This window comes from Macaca fascicularis, chromosome 8 (assembly GCF_037993035.2).
Source record: "Macaca fascicularis isolate 582-1 chromosome 8, T2T-MFA8v1.1".
In the NCBI taxonomy this organism is placed as follows: domain Eukaryota; kingdom Metazoa; phylum Chordata; class Mammalia; order Primates; family Cercopithecidae; genus Macaca; species Macaca fascicularis.
Window position 1 is genome coordinate 123911852 of NC_088382.1, and position 15255 is coordinate 123927106.

Genomic DNA, 15255 nt, shown 5'->3' on the forward strand with positions numbered 1-15255 from the left:
CACTTAACCTACCATTGCTTCAGTTTCTTCATCTGTAAACTAAAAAACTAACAATAAACTGTTCAGCTACTAAACAGAGTACTTATCAGATTAAATGACTTAATATAAGTAAAGTTATCTGAGGGTACTGGTTAAGAGCATGGATTTTTAAAAACCAAACCAAGAACATAGCACAAGATCTACTTTTAGGCAGAGATAGATTCCAAATCATATTAACTTTTCTACTTGTGCCTGGAGTAATTATTTTTCCTCCTACTTTAAAAAAATAAGCCATTAAGCCATTTCTGATTTACATAAAATAGTGTCATTCTAGTCTGATTTCTTTATTTTTCTTGTAGGCACCTAAAACAATGACACCCATCTTTGATTCTCTCAGGTCTTATAATGGAAATGGTCTCCTTTTGCCTCTGGCACAATGATATTTTCTTTACTTGTGTTTCATATCACATCTGTTTCGTTCAGTCTCTCTCTCTCATTCTCTTTCTCTTCCTCCCTCCTTTCTTCCTCTTCTCTTTCTCCTTTTCTTCCTCTCCTTGACCCTTAACTCTTTATTTTTTCTTCCCACTCAAGCTTCTTGAGTTGTCTATGCTTGTTTGCTACGTGTATTTTATTTCCTTCTTTCACCCTTCAACTGACTGTTGTCTGTTTGCATCCCAAAACACATATTAATGTTGGTCTCCAAGATCTCCATTGACCATTTCAATCTTTAACCTACTTTAAATCTCTGCATTATTTTTCACTGTATGCCATTCATTTCATCTTGATATGTTTTCTAATGGGACAACAACCTTCTCTAGTTAGCTTCAAAGTATCTGAGATTCGACTTCAAGGATGACAATTTCCTTACCTTTTCTATCAATAATCAAGATATTCCTTTCTAGTTCTCTCTTTCCTCTGGCATAGCCCACTCTCCTTGGGCAATGGTACCTACATCTATAGTTTTAATTATTCCCAAATCTACACTTTCGTGACTTCTCACTCTCTCTTAAGTTTGAGAGCCATGTATCCAACTGTCTTCGGTGTTTTATTTTTTCTAGATGCTTAGTAGTTCCATTATGCTCCAACAATTTTGGCTGCTCATTTTAGGACAATTAATTTGGGAAAGAACTGTAATTTGGGGCACCAGAAACTTAATTATACTTCCCAAAATATAGATAAAATGTACACCTCTTGATAAAGTGACTATCTGTTAAAATACTTTTGCAATACAAGATGAACTTGATATAGCATGGTATATAAGATACTCCATGACATAACCCTTGCTTGTAAATCTCGGCAATCCTTGTTAAATTTAGGCCTTCTATGAATATGGTAAGTGTAAAAAACTGCCCATACTCTGCCCTTTTCCACCTTAATCTTTAAACTTAAAATGTCTTATTACATCATTTATAGTCTCACTGATTGAAATTACTCTAAAATAGAATAAGTAGTCAATGAATTTTTTTCTAAGTCATTAGCTATTGTAGGTTTCCAAAATTATGTCATTAATGGCTCAACCATTAAAATATTCATTATTTTTTATATTTAGAAACATAGGTGAATAATGTATTTATCTTGTAGACTTAACTTAGAAAGTGAGAGTAAATAGTTAATTATATGTCAACTGTGGCATTATTTGACAACTTTTTATAAAGAAAACAGAGCTTCAGTTACAATAGAAACTTGGATTTTTACTTCTATTTTGTAGATTCCACATTTTGTTTCTTTTCAGACTACTAGTTACAGTTATGGACTTATTTATAATTAGATCTGGTGTTCAGATGTGCAAACTTCCTTAAATCAAATGTTACTTTTGTTTTCATCAATTTGTTTTCATTATATGAGAAAGCATATTAGAGTGGCTATCACAGATCTAATGTATTCCATTTACTGTGACATTTTTTTCAACCTAAAAGCTGTTTTGCTATTATGTATTATTTAGTTAAGGTCTTAAATATAATATATTTTATCTTTTTTTTAACTTTTATTTTAAGTTTGGGAGTACAAGTGCAGGTTTTTTACATAGGTAAACTTTGGTCATGACTTTGTTTTACAGATTATTTCATCAAACAGGTATTAAACTTAATATGTATTAGTTATTTTTCTTGCTCTCCCCACCCTCCACCCTCCAAAAGACTTCAGTGTGCATTGTTCCACCCTGTGTATCTATATGTCTCAACATTTAGCTCCCAATTTAAGTGAGAACATGTGGTAATTGGTTGTCTGTTCCTGTGTTAGTTTGTTAGAGATAATGGCCTCTAGCTCTATCCGTGTTCCTGCAAATAACATGATCTCATTTTTCTTAATTGCTGTGTAGTATTCCACAGCATATATGTGCCACATTTTCTTTATCCAGTCTATCACTGATGGACATTTAGGTTGATTCTATGTCTTTGTTATTGTGAAAAGTGCTGCAATGAACATGCACATGCGTGTATCTTTATAATAGAATGATTTATATTTCTTTGGGTACATACTTGGTAATGGAGTTGCTGGGTTAAGTACTATTTCTGTATTTAGGCTTTTGAGGAATCACCACAGTGTCTTCCACAATGACTGACTGGCAGGGATGAATCTCTTAAGTGGAAATATTTATAGCAAAGAAAAAGTAAAGAAATACCTGTACTCTAAGAGGAATTTATTGGTGAGAAAAATATTGGTAAGATAGGTACATAAAAAATTCTATAAGTAACTCACAAAAAGAAGACAATAAAAAGAAAAATGGTAAGTGAGTTTTCAAAATTTTGATATATATGTTTAGCCTGGTAATTATAACAAGGCTTATATTTCTTCAAGGATTATTCTCATAATTATTCTTATATATCTCAATGGTAGGTAAAACATGGTGGGTAAAAACAAGAAAACAAAACAAAACAAAAATAAAACCTATAGATTTGGTGTTATATTACCAGGTTTGAATCCTAGTTACATTATTTATTGATCATAGGGCTGTGGCTAGGATATTTAACATCTCTTAGCTTCATTTTCCTCATTAATACAATAAAATTAAAGTAAGATTTTAAGGTTAATATAAAAATAAAGTGAGGTTATATAATTAAAGGACCTGGAGCATTGTAACTTTTAATTACTTGTTAATTTTCTTCCCATCTGTAGTAATAAAAATATGAATATCTTTTTTCTTAATTAATACTTAGGAAATATGTTCTATTTTTTCTCTGAATTTTGAATGTATTCATATGGAATCCTAAAAGGAAGTTGAAATGTTATTTTTTTTTGTAGTGATTGTTGCAAAGTGATTATTTTAAGTTAATTATGAACAACTATTAAGCTTTTGTTTTTAAGATTTGGTAGTTGTTAATCATTAGAGGTAGGTTGGAGATGGCTCATTACCAGTCTAAAAGGTAGGAACCTCAGTCTCTATTTTGTCATACTACATACATTCATAAGAAGATAAGCAGTAACATTTTTATATCGAAATCTGTCATCTGGGATGAATGTCAGCTGTTTTTCCCCTGTGGTACCCAAAAGCACTAAGATAGTTTGGAATTTTGCTCCCCCCAGATCTCATAGGGGCAATGTAAGAATAGTCTAACACAGAAAATTGGTACTGAGTAGTGAAGCATTGCTATAAAGATACCTGATAATGTGTAAGCAGCTTAGAAACTGGATAACAGGGCTGGGCATGGTGATTCACACCTGTAATCCCAGCACTTTGGGAGGCCAAGGAGGGTGGATCATGAGTTCAGGAGATCGAGACTATCCTGGCTAACATGGTGAAACCCCATCTCTACTAAAAAATACAAAAAATTATCTAGGTGTGGTGGTGGGCACCTGTAGTACCAGCTACTCAGGAGGCTGAGGCAGAAGAATGGCGGGAACCTGGGAGGCAGAGCTTGCAGTGAGCCGAGATTGCAACACTGCACTCCAGCCTGGGCAACAGAGACAGATTCTGTCACAAAACAAAACAAAACAAAACAAAACAAAACAAAGAAACAAACAAAAACTGGATAATGGGCAGAGGTTGGAAGTTTGTAGGACTCAAAAGAAGATGGAAAAATAAGGGAAAGTTTGGCACTTCTTAGAAACTGGTTAAATTGTTGTGACCAAAATGCTGATAGTGATATGGAGAGTGAAGTCCAGGCTGATGAGGTCTCAGACGAAAATTAGGAACTTATTGGGAACTAGATCAAAGGTCACCCTTGTTATGCCATAGCAAAGAACTTGGCTATATTTTGTTCATGTTCTAGGGATCTGTGAAAGTTTAAACTTAAGAGCAGTGACTTAGGGTACCTGGCAGAATAAATTTCTAAGCAGCAAAACATTTAAGATGTAACCTGGCTGCTTCTAACAACCTACCTCAGATACGGGAGCAAAGAAACGACTTAAAGTTGGAAGTTATAATTAAAGAGAGAGCAGAGTATAAATATTTGGAAAACTTGCAGCCTAGTCATGTGGCAAAGAAAGAAAAAAAAAAAAAAGAAAAATCTAAACGTGTTGTGGAATAACCACTTGCTAGAGATATGAGCATAACTAAAAAGTAGCCAAGTGCGAATAGCGAAGACTATGGTAAAATGGCCTTGAAGACATTTCAGAGATCTTTGAGGCAGCCCCTCCCATTACGGGGGTCCAGAGGCTTAGGTCTAAAGAATGGTTTTGTAGGCTAGACCAGGAGTGTCACTGACCTGCACTACATTGGTAGGCTTCTCACATCCAGGCCCCTGTGACAGCCTTGACTCAAAGGGCCCCATGTACAGCTTAGGATGGCAAATCCAGAGGGTACAAGCTGTAAGTCGTGATGGCTTTGAGGTGGTCTTAAGCCTGCAAGTTCGCTGAGTGCAAGAGGAAGCCTGACAGCCTCTGCTTAGATTTCAGAAGATGTGTGAGAAAGCCTGTGTAACCAGGCAGAAGTCACTGCAGGGACAGAACCCTCACAGAGAACTTCCAGTAGGGCAGTGTCAAGGGCAAATATAGTGTTGGAGGTAACACACAGAGTCCCCACTGGGGCACTGCCTGGTGGAGTTATAGGAAGGGAGCTGCCACCTGCCAGACCCCAGAAGGATAGATTCACTGGTAGCTTGCACCCTGTACCTGGAAAAGCCACAGGTACTCAACTCTAACCCATGTGAGCAGCCACAGGACCTGTACTCTGCAAAGCCACAGAGGTAGAGCTTCCCAAGGCCTTGGGAGCTCACCCTTGCACCAGTGGGCCCTGAACGTGGGACATGGAGTCAAATGAGATTATTTTGGAGCTTTAAGATGTAATGACTGCCTTGCTAGGTTTTGAACTTGTATGTGGCCTGTTACCCCTTTCTTTTGGCCAATTTCTCCCTTTTGAAATAAAAATGCTTATCCAATGCCTGCACCTCCATTGTCTCTTGGAAGTAACTTGTTTTGGTTTTCCTGGTTCATAAATGGAAAAAACTAATCTCAGATGAGACTTTGGACTTTCGACATTTGAGTGATGCTGATGATTCTATTTTGCAATGTGAGAAGAACATGAGATTTGGGGACCAAAGGTGGAGTGACATAAGTTGAGTATTGGTTCTCCCAAACCTCACGTTGAAATGTAATCACCAGTTTTGGAGAGGGGTGGGGATTGGTGGGAGGTGATTGGATCATGGAGGCAGATTTCTCATGAATGGTTTAGTACTACCCTCTTGGTGCTGTTCTCACAATAGTGAGTGAGTTTTCAGAGTTCCAATTGTTTAAAAGTGTCTGACACCTTCCCATCTCTCTCTCTTGCTCCTTCTTTCACCATGTAATGTGGCTGCTGCCTCTTCACCTTCCATCATGAGTGAAAGCTCCCTAAAGTGTTTCTTTATGGCAATGCAAGAATGGCCTAACACAGGTACTATCATTGAAAAATTCACCTGATTCTACAAGTAGGGTTAGGCTAAATAATCAGGCAGTCTGAGGTGATAAAAGGTATTCTTGGAACCAATAACTCAGCTCAGAACCAGTTAAAAGTCAAATGGAGGATGCTATCCCTTAGTCTACAGGGCAAGGTTTCACTTGATTCTTACATCTTGACCATACAAAAGTGTGAAGGTTGTAGAAACTATTTTAAATAAAACAGCTTGAACACTAGTAATTTCATTAATGGGGATCCATTTTTAACATTCATTATGCTAATTGGTAAAACTCCTGATGTTGAGTCAAGATGTAGATGTTAGAAATGCTTGATGAGGCGGGCGCGGTGGCTCAAGCCTGTAATCCCAGCACTTTGGGAGGCCGAGACGGGCGGATCACGAGGTCAGGAGATCGAGACCATCCTGGCTAACACGGTGAAACCCCGTCTCTACTAAAAATACAAAAAACTAGCCGGGCGAGGTGGCGGGCGCCTGTAGTCCCAGCTACTCGGGAGGCTGAGGCAGGAGAATGGCGTGAACCCGGGAGGCGGAACTTGCAGTGAGCCGAGATCCAGCCACTGCACTCCAGCCTGGGGGACAGAGCGAGACTCCATCTCAAAAAAAAAAAAAAAAAAAAAAAAAGAAATGCTTGATGAATTTACTTCTGCAGTATGGACTTCCTAACTTCAAATGTTAGCTGACCCCCTGGGGAAAATGATTGCAGGAATATGTCAACTAGATCCCCATAGTGTCTAGATTAACACAAATGCACATACATTGATTTAACATGGTCAATGCTGAAATATTTGAATATAAATTATAGATCTTATATAATTGTACCTTTAATCATATTTTCAAAATAGCAAAATTAAGTGAAAACTGGCTTATAAAATCCAGAGTGTAATGTCCATTGGATTTACGGAAGTATCAGATGGATAATAGATTGATCTTAATTTTGCCCTTCAAATTAAATGCCAGAGTAGTATAAACCTGAGAGAATGTAAATTTGGGAACCAGAGTTGTATCCTCTGATCTTCTCTCATAATAATAGTCTTCAAAATTGCAAGAAATAATCCTAGCACTTTGGGAGGCCAAGGCAGGTGGATGGCTTCAGTCTAGGAGTTCAAGACCAGTCAGGCAATGTGCAAAAATGCATGTCTCTACAAAAATGTGAAAATTAGCTGGCCATGGTGGCATGTGCCTATAGTCCCAGCTCCTCAGGGGGCTGAGGGAGGAGTATTGCTTGAATCTTGGAGGTTGAGGCTGCAGTTATCCATAATTGACTGAGCCACTGCACTCTAGCCTGGGTGACAGAGCAAGAATTTGTCTCAAAAAAAAAAAAAAAAAAAAAAAAGCAACAAAAAGCATGCCAAATATAAGATGTTATCTCATGGAAATAGCATGAAAAAGGATGATCTACATGAGTTGATTCACTAGTTGTATCTATTAAAAATAACCGCTTCATATAAACTAATACTACCTAATATTATTGATAGCTTACTCATGTCAGATGTTATTCCTTGACCTTTTCCATATAGTATTCATTCCTCAAAATAATCTCATAAATTACATACTATAATCATTATTTAATGAAGATAAAACCACTGAGGCAGAGAGCTTTTAAGTAACTTGCCTAAAGTCTAACAGGTAAAGAATTGATAATGTAGAATTAAAACGTAGGCGTGTGGCTCTGGAGGCCATACTCTCCAATGCTACAATACATTGATTATGTCACAGTGTGTCTATGGGGCTGACTTCATGGACCTATGACCTGTCCAGTTGCACAGGGTACCATGCTCACATGGATCTGCTCTTGGTTTAATGCTGTGCTGCTGCCATTTTGGAATTCTTAATAATTTGCAACAAAAGACCCCACATTTTCATTTTGAATTGAACCCCACAAATTATGTAGCCAAACCTGTGTAGGACTGTCTTGGCCATGAAATAATACACTTCACAGGTAGAAATGATATGAGGAAGTTCCTCTCACCGACAATCATTAGAATGTGTAATTCAAACCAGTGGGAGAAAAATGAAACTATCACTAAATAAGATATTAATTATACTTTTTGTATAGCAAATAATGAATTGTTCTTTATAACAAATAAACATAAACCAAGTCGTTTCACAACTTCCTTAGGAGTATAAGCACAAGAATATAATTACTTATCTTCATACTTACCATAAAAGGGAATATTCAAGAAATCTTAATATATTGGGAGTTTCAAACATACTTCTGTTGCCAAAATATTATTGGAGGAATGAGAGTCTATTGTTGAAAACTTAGAAAATAAAAAGACATAGTGCTTAGCAGTAAAATATCAAATTAAATCTAATTAGTAAACATGGAGTAGGGGCAGAGCAAGATGGCCGAATAGGAACAGCTCCAGTCTCCAACTCCCAGCGCGAGTGACACAGAAGACCGGTGATTTCTGCATTTTCAACTGAGGTACTGGGTTCATCTCACTGGGGAGTGCCGGACGATCGGTGCTCGTCAGCTGCTGCAGCCCGACCAGCGAGAGCTGAAGCAGGGCGAGGCATTGCCTCACCTGGGAAGCACAAGGGGGAAGGGAATCCCTTTTCCTAGCCAGGGGAACTGAGACACACAACACCTGGAAAATCGGGTAACTCCCACCCCAATACTGCGCTTTAAGCAAACAGGCACACCAGGAGATCATATCCCACACCTGGCCGGGAGGGTCCCACACCCACGGAGCCTCCCTCATTGCTAGCACAGCAGTCTGTGATCTACCAGCAAGGCAGCAGCGAGGCTGGGGGAGGGGCGCCCGCCATTGCTGAGGCTTAAGTAGGTAAACAAAGCTGCTGGGAAGCTCGAACTGGGTGGAGCTCACAGCAGCTCAAGGAAACCTGCCTGTCTCTGTAGACTCCACCTCTGGGGACAGGGCAATAACAAACACAGCCGAAACCTCTGCAGACGCAAACGACTCTGTCTGACAGCTTTGAAGAGAGCAGTGGATCTCCCAACACGGAGGTTGAGATCTGAGAAGGGACAGAGTCCCTGCTCAAGTGGGTCCCTGACCCCTGAGTAGCCTAACGGGGAGACATCCCCCATTAGGGGCAGTCTGACACCCCACACCTCACAGGGTGGAGTACACCCCTGAGAGGAAGCTTCCAAAGCAAGAATCAGACAGGTACACTCGCTGTTCAGAAATATTCTATCTTCTGCAGCCTCTGCTGCTGATACCCAGGCAAACAGGGTCTGGAGTGGACCTCAAGCAATCTCCAACAGACTTACAGCTGAGGGTCCTGACTGTTAGAAGGAAAACTATCAAACAGGAAGGACACCTACACCAAAACCCCATCAGTACATCACCATCATCAAAGACCAGAGGCAGATAAAACCACAAAGATGGGGAAAAAGCAGGGCAGAAAAGCTGGAAATTCAAAAAATAAGAGCGCATCTCCCCCGGCAAAGGAGCGCAGCTCATCGCCAGCAACGGATCAAAGCTGGACGGAGAATGACTTTGACGAGATGAGAGAAGAAGGCTTCAGTCCATCAAATTTCTCAGAGCTAAAGGAGGAATTACATACCCAGCGCAAAGAAACTAAAAATCTTGAAAAAAAAGTGGAAGAATTGATGGCTAGAGTAATTAATGCAGAGAAGGTCATAAACGAAATGAAAGAGATGAAAACCATGACACGAGAAATACGTGACAAACGCACAAGCTTCAGTAACCGACTTGATCAACTGGAAGAAAGAGTATCTGCGATTGAGGATCAAATGAATGAAATGAAGCGAGAAGAGAAACCAAAAGAAAAAAGAAGAAAAAGAAATGAACACAGCCTGCAAGAAGTATGGGATTATGTAAAAAGACCAAATCTACATCTGATCGGGGTGCCTGAAAGTGAGGGGGAAAATGGAACCAAGTTGGAAAACACTCTTCAGGATATCATCCAGGAGAACTTCCCCAACCTAGTAGGGCAGGCCAACATTCAAATCCAGGAAATACAGAGAACGCCACAAAGATACTCCTCGAGAAGAGCAACCCCAAGACACATAATTGCCAGATTCACCAAAGTTGAAATGAAGGAAAAAATCTTAAGGGCAGCCAGGGAGAAAGGTCGGGTTACCCACAAAGGGAAGCCCATCAGACTAACAGCAGATCTCTCGGCAGAAACTCTCCAAGCCAGAAGAGAGTGGGGGCCAATATTCAACATTCTTAAAGAAAAGAATTTTCAACCCAGAATTTCATATCCAGCCAAACTAAGTTTCATAACTGAAGGAGAAATAAAATCCTTTACAGATAAGCAAATGCTTAGACATTTTGTCACCACTAGGCCTGCCTTACAAGAGACCCTGAAGGAAGCACGAAACATGGAAAGGAACAACCGGTACCAGCCATTGCAAAAACATGCCAAAATGTAAAGACCATCGAGGCTAGGAAGAAACTGCATCAACTAACGAGCAAAATAACCAGTTAATATCATAATGGCAGACTCAAGTTCACACATAACAATCTTAACCTTAAATGTAAATGGACTAAATGCTCCAATTAAAAGACACAGACTGGCAAACTGGATAAAGAGTCAAGACCCATCAGTCTGCTGTATTCAGGAGACCCATCTCACACGCAGAGACATACATAGGCTCAAAATAAAGGGATGGAGGAAGATTTACCAAGCAAATGGAGAACAAAAAAAGCGGGGGTTGCAATACTAGTCTCTGATAAAACAGACTTTAAACCATCAAAGATCAAAAGAGACAAAGAAGGCCATTACATAATGGTAAAGGGATCAATTCAACAGGAAGAGCTAACTATCCTAAATCTATATGCACCCAATACAGGAGCACCCAGATTCATCAAGCAAGTCCTTAGAGACTTACAAAGAGACTTAGACTCCCATACAATAATAATGGGAGACTTCAACACTCCACTGTCAACATTAGACAGATCAACGAGACAGAAAGTTAACAAGGATATCCAGGAATTGAACTCATCTCTGCAGCAAGCAGACCTAATAGACATCTATAGAACTCTCCACCCCAAATCAACAGAATATACATTCTTCTCAGCACCACATCGTACTTACTCCAAAATCGACCACGTAATTGGAAGTAAAGCACTCCTCAGCAAATGTACAAGAACAGAAATTATAACAAACTGTCTCTCAGACCACAGTGCAATCAAACTAGAACTCAGGACTAAGAAACTCAATCAAAACCGCTCAACGACATGGAAACTGAACAACCTGCTCCTGAATGACTACTGGGTAAATAACGAAATGAAGGTAGAAATAAAGATGTTCTTTGAAACCAATGAGAACAAAGATACAACATACCAGAATCTCTGGGACACATTTAAAGCAGTGTGTAGAGGGAAATTTATAGCACTAAATGCCCACAAGAGAAAGCAGGAAAGATCTAAAATTGACACTCTAACATCGCAATTAAAAGAACTAGAGAAGCAAGAGCAAACACATTCGAAAGCTAGCAGAAGGCAAGAAATAACTAAGATCAGAGCAGAACTGAAGGAGATAGAGACACAAAAAACTCTCCAAAAAATCAATGAATCCAGGAGTTGGTTTTTTGAAAAGATCAACAAAATTGACAGACCACTAGCAAGACTCATAAAGAAGAAAAGAGAGAAGAATCAAATCGACGCAATTAAAAATGATAAAGGGGATATCACCACCGACCCCACAGAAATACAAACTACCATCAGAGAATACTATAAACACCTCTACGCAAATAAACTGGAAAATCTAGAAGAAATGGATAATTTCCTGGACACTTACACTCTTCCAAGACTAAACCAGGAAGAAGTTGAATCCCTGAATAGACCAATAGCAGGCTCTGAAATTGAGGCAATAATTAATAGCCTACCAACCAAAAAAAGTCCAGGACCAGATGGATTCACAGCTGAATTCTACCAGAGGTACAAGGAGGAGTTGGTACCATTCCTTCTGAAACTATTCCAATCAATAGAAAAAGAGGGAATCCTCCCTAACTCATTTTATGAGGCCAACATCATCCTGATACCAAAGCCTGGCAGAGACACAACAAAAAAAGAGAATTTTAGACCAATATCCCTGATGAACATCGATGCAAAAATCCTCAATAAAATACTGGCAAACCGGATTCAGCAACACATCAAAAAGCTTATCCACCATGATCAAGTGGGCTTCATCCCTGGGATGCAAGGCTGGTTCAACATTCGCAAATCAATAAACATAATCCAGCATATAAACAGAACCAAAGACAAGAACCACATGATTATCTCAATAGATACAGAAAAGGCTTTTGACAAAATTCAACAGCCCTTCATGCTAAAAACGCTCAATAAATTCGGTATTGATGGAACGTACCTCAAAATAATAAGAGCTATTTATGACAAACCCACAGCCAATATCATACTGAATGGGCAAAAACTGGAAAAATTCCCTTTGAAAACTGGCACAAGACAGGGATGCCCTCTCTCACCACTCCTATTCAACATAGTGTTGGAAGTTCTGGCTAGGGCAATTAGGCAAGAGAAAGAAATCAAGGGTATTCAGTTAGGAAAAGAAGAAGTCAAACTGTCCCTGTTTGCAGATGACATGATTGTATATTTAGAAAACCCCATTGTCTCAGCCCAAAATCTCCTTAAGCTGATAAGCAACTTCAGCAAAGTCTCAGGATACAAAATTAATGTGCAAAAATCACAAGCATTCTTATACACCAGTAACAGACAAACAGAGAGCCAAATCAGGAATGAACTTCCATTCACAATTGCTTCAAAGAGAATAAAATACCTAGGAATCCAACTGACAAGGGATGTAAAGGACCTCTTCAAGGAGAACTACAAACCACTGCTCAGTGAAATCAAAGAGGACACAAACAAATAGAAGAACATACCATGCTCATGGATAGGAAGAATCAATATCGTGAAAATGGCCATACTGCCCAAGGTAATTTATAGATTCAATGCCATCCCCATCAAGCTACCAATGAGTTTCTTCACAGAATTGGAAAAAACTGCTTTAAAGTTCATATGGAACCAAAAGAAGACATTCATACAGCCAACAGACACATGAAAAAATGCTCATCATCACTGGCCATCAGAGAAATGCAAATCAAAACCACAATGAGATACCATCTCACACCAGTTAGAATGGCGATCATTCAAAAGTCAGGAAACAACAGGTGCTGGAGAGGATGTGGAGAAATAGGAACACTTTTACACTGTTGATGGGATTGTAAACTAGTTCAACCATTATGGAAAACAGTATGGTGATTCCTCAAGGATTTAGAACTAGATGTACCATATGACCCAGCCATCCCATTACTGGGTATATACCCAAAGGATTATAAATCATGCTGCTATAAAGACACATGCACACGTATGTTTATTGCGGCACTATTCACAATAGCAAAGACTTGGAATCAACCCAAATGTCCATCAGTTACAGATTGGATTAAGAAAATGTGGCACATATACACCATGGAATACTATGCAGCCATCAAAAAGGATGAGTTTGTGTCCTTTGTAGGGACATGGATGCAGCTGGAAACCATCATTCTTAGCAATCTATCACAAGAACAGAAAACCAAACACCGCATGTTCTCACTCATAGGTGGGAACTGAACAATGAGATCACTTGGACTCAGGAAGGGGAACATCACACACAGGGGCCTGTCATGGGGGGGGGGAGGGGGGAGGGATTGCATTGGGAGTTATACCTGATGTAAATGACAAGTTGATGGGTGCAGCACACCAACATGGCACAAGTATACATATGTAACAAACCTGCACGTTATGCACATGTACCCTACAACTTAAAGTATAATAATAATAAATAAATTAAAAAAAAAAAGTAAATATGTTATTCTTCTCACCTGTTAATATTAACAGCAAGGTAATATTAATGTTTTCAATAGCTGAAAAAAGACACCATGAACTGTGCATTACCATAAAAATTTGAGGTAATATTACAAAACCTAGTTTTTTATATAGGCATAAATATAGTTTTCACTGATTAGTAATTTAATTTTTTAAATAAATACCTGAAATTTAAAACAGCATTATTGTAAAATTATAAATGTTTCTCTTTTTTTGCTGAGTAAAACAAATGAGCAAAATTCAATTCTTGTTACAAAAGTGTTATATTTCTGAGTACATTTATGAGAGAGATTTTTGGATTTAATTTTCCTCATCTAAGCCATGTAGCTTAGCAATAGTATCATTTGGGATAAATATATTTTCTTTACAAACTAGCTAATGCATATTTTATGGATGAATAATTTACATAAGTTTTGTTTCTGCCACCTTGTATTTATTGAAGTTTTATTTGACACCACACGATACATTTATGTATGATCACTTGGATTTTATCTTTTGAGGTAATTTGCCTTACATCATATTAAGTTCCAATTTATCAAAGTAAGAAGTGACTTCCGATAATCATAACCCTGAAATATATAAAAAAAACTATTTGGCATGTGCAATTACTCATTTCAGACATTCTTTTACATTTGAATCTAAAATTCGTGTACAAAATTTTATAAAATAAACCAAAGTAACACTCTATAAATATTCAACATCTGCTATTTTTAAAAGCCTGAACTCATTTCACTAATTGTCATGTGCTGATGTGGAAAATAACTGAAAGATCAGTTTCTTCCAGGATGTGCAGTTTAGCCAATATAAAGCCTGTTCAACAACAGCAAGAAACAAAAGTAGATATAAATCATTGAATTAAATCTTATTACAGTCTAAGTGCTTCTCCTCTAATGATACTCACATAATTCTTATTATATAATTCAAAAATATTAGAATAATTACAATACCGTAGAATGCACATCTCTTAGAAGCATTAGAGTATTGTTAATTCTGACAGATTTCTATAATCCAAGTCACAGTCTTCTTTGCAGACTGTGTGATTTTCTTACTTATGACTTACTCCTAATGTAAACAATATCTCCATGGAGAAAACATATTACTATTTAATGGCAATTTTAAAAAGCATTAAATTTGTTCATATTGTTGGATAAAGAACAGTATTACAGTGTATATTAAGCACCAATCCTATGCATAGTACTTTGGTAAAATTAAAAGGACCAGAAAGAAAAAACATAACTATATTGCAATTGAGATGATATTAAAAATCATAAGTAGAAAAACAAAGCAAAGTCTTATAACAAATATTGAATAAAATAGACTCTCATTACTATGGAACACAAAAGAGGAAGAAAAGTGGTGATATGAAATACCTATGTCTAGATATTGGCTTCTTGATGATTTTTTAACTTTTATTCCTTATCATATTCATTCCTTTAGTTATTTAAATATCCAGCAAGGGTTTTTGGACATCTTTGAGTAGAGAATACTTAAGTAATTACGTAATATGGATCTGAGGATATGAACTTTATGATTAATTCCTGTGAATAAGTTATGAAGTTTCTGTTATAGTGGTCATAAATGTAGGTAAGAATCCATTATGTGTCTGGGTGGGAGTACAGAATGGA

General features: G+C 37.9%; 1 long non-coding RNA gene across 2 annotated transcripts in view; it reads right to left on the minus strand.

The window, feature by feature from the left end:
* The window catches only part of LOC135964557 (uncharacterized), a 94867-nt gene that overhangs the window by 7486 nt on the left and 72126 nt on the right, over positions 1-15255 (minus strand). The gene's annotated exons all lie outside the window — the stretch shown is intronic.